At 50.1% G+C, this 2,010-nt stretch overlaps 1 long non-coding RNA gene across 1 annotated transcript; it reads left to right on the top strand.

Annotated features, from left to right (window-relative positions):
* Nucleotides 1-404: 404 nt before the first annotated feature.
* On the top strand, nt 405-1,535 carry LOC144888981 (uncharacterized). The gene is made up of 2 exons (XR_013621506.1): nt 405-955; nt 992-1,535. It is a non-coding gene; the product is annotated as an uncharacterized LOC144888981 (long non-coding RNA).
* Nucleotides 1,536-2,010: the final 475 nt, after the last annotated feature.

Here is a 2,010-nt window from a genome sequence, read left to right as displayed (position 1 = left end):
TGTCGGCACCGGAAGCTCCAAACACGACACAGGCAATATGACTCACAGTTCCAATCTACGATATCCGGGAATCACTCGTTCTCTTCCGGAGTTACTCACTCTTAAAATACAGAACTATAAACGATCAGCACAACTCGGCTGTCGTGAGGCTTAAAAAATCCCCGTTTTTCTATTTTCCACTCGACGCCTCCGAGCCACGTCCGTCGCACAAGATGGCGGCCCGCTCTCTCACCCTCCACCAATCGCGTGCCGAATCGCCACCCAATCGCGTGAGGCTCAAAGGAGGTCACGTGACGTGGTGGGCGGGGCACTAATTTGGTGAGAACAAGGTGGTTTCTCACAATATATATATATTTATATATATATATATATATATACATATATATATATATATTGTTATGAATTTGGTAGAGCAACATCTAGAGCTAGGTAGATCTGAATAGGTAGGTATTCGGCTGTCGTGACAGGGACTCTACATGTAATAAGTTATTGATGTCTAGGCGTTTGTCGGGGTAAGATGTATGGTTGTGGACCTACCTGGAGGTTCGAGTGTTAAATAGTGAGGGATTAAAGGTAACGCCCCTGTGAGTCTCACCTAGTAGTCAAACCTTTGTCCATTATGGCACTGCAAACCACATAAACATTAGTTAGGTCCTTAGCGCAACATTAAATAATTCCCTTTCCCTGACAAGGACTTCGTAATAGATAGACAGGAAACCAGGCCAAAAACACCGCCACGGTTGGCCGCCGCCGTTCGCACCTCAAAGGCCTACCAACCTCGCTGGCACGTGTTACACCAGGACCGCGGGGTCACGGACGGGAGATGTCAGGAGTCGCATGCCGCAGAGGGCGTGACCTGGGCGAGTTGGGAGGCTATGATTGGCTGAGGAGTGCGCCAATGTGACGTCATCGGCCACCAATATAGGCGACGGTCGGACGCCATTTCGGCAGTTGAGTTGAGTTCGGGCAGACGCAGGCAGGCACCAGAGAGTTTGAGTCGCAAGTCACACGGAGTTAGTTCGCCAGTTGGAGTTGGAGAGGACACGCCATTTCGGGCAGTCGCAGTCGAGTTCGAGCTTGGCAGTGAGCAATTGAGAAGCGAGTTGGAAGGACGAGACGTGCAGTCACACCTGCGTTCTCTCCGGTCCTGTCTTCGTGCTTTGTGTGGGGATCGACCTCGTGTGAAGCTGCTGGCTTGCGTTGGGTGCTTTGGAGCGTGGTGCACGGACCTGGTGGGCGGCGAGAGGATCGGAGCCTGGTGGAGCAAGTCCTCGTGGGTGCATCGGGGCCGAGCGGTGCCGGGGTGGACGGCAAACAATACAAGACGACAAAGACAGATAAGCCGAGCTCCTTGTGTACATTTTACAAGACGTGTTATTTTCGTAATTAATCTCCCTCGTTTGTGTTTGCTGTCAGTCGTGTGGGGACGTCCCGATTTAGGTTTATTAGAGTTATTAGATTTACCGGCGGGCTTTTTCACTGGCTTTACTTTTCCTAATAAACCCTTATATTACTTTTTGTACATAATATCTGAACGCAGTTTTCCTGGGTGTTTGATTTTAATAGATAAGGTTGCGGAGCCTTCGCTGCGTCCCGCCATTCCGCGCGTTGGTGTTGAACTTGAGTCCGCCATTGAGTGTTCGCCTCGGGAGTTAAAGTCTCGCAAATCGGTCATCCGTAACTGTGGTGTTAATCACGGTTACGCGACAAGTGGTGTCAGGAGTGGGATTTGAACCCGTCGGACAAAATTTTTTGTCCGCGGCGAGACATCGACACGGTCGGACAAATTTTTTTGTCCGCGGGGCGACATCGACACGGTCGGGCGTACATTGCGCTCGACGTTCGAACGCAAAATTTTTATAGTTGAGGCGGAGAAATTTGATAATCAATTGGGCAAACGGAGCGCGATATCGCGTCTTCGTCAAATTTAAATTTTGTTTCAGGAATTATTAAAATAAATACGCGCGCGGGGAACGACCTTCCGAAAAGCGGATGTCGGAGGTCGACGAG

This window comes from Myxine glutinosa, unplaced genomic scaffold, assembly GCF_964187855.1.
Source record: "Myxine glutinosa unplaced genomic scaffold, kmMyxGlut1.1 SCAFFOLD_414, whole genome shotgun sequence".
NCBI classification, from domain to species: domain Eukaryota; kingdom Metazoa; phylum Chordata; class Myxini; order Myxiniformes; family Myxinidae; genus Myxine; species Myxine glutinosa.
Note: the sequence above shows the minus strand (reverse complement) of the source record. Positions and strands in the feature narration are given on the sequence as shown.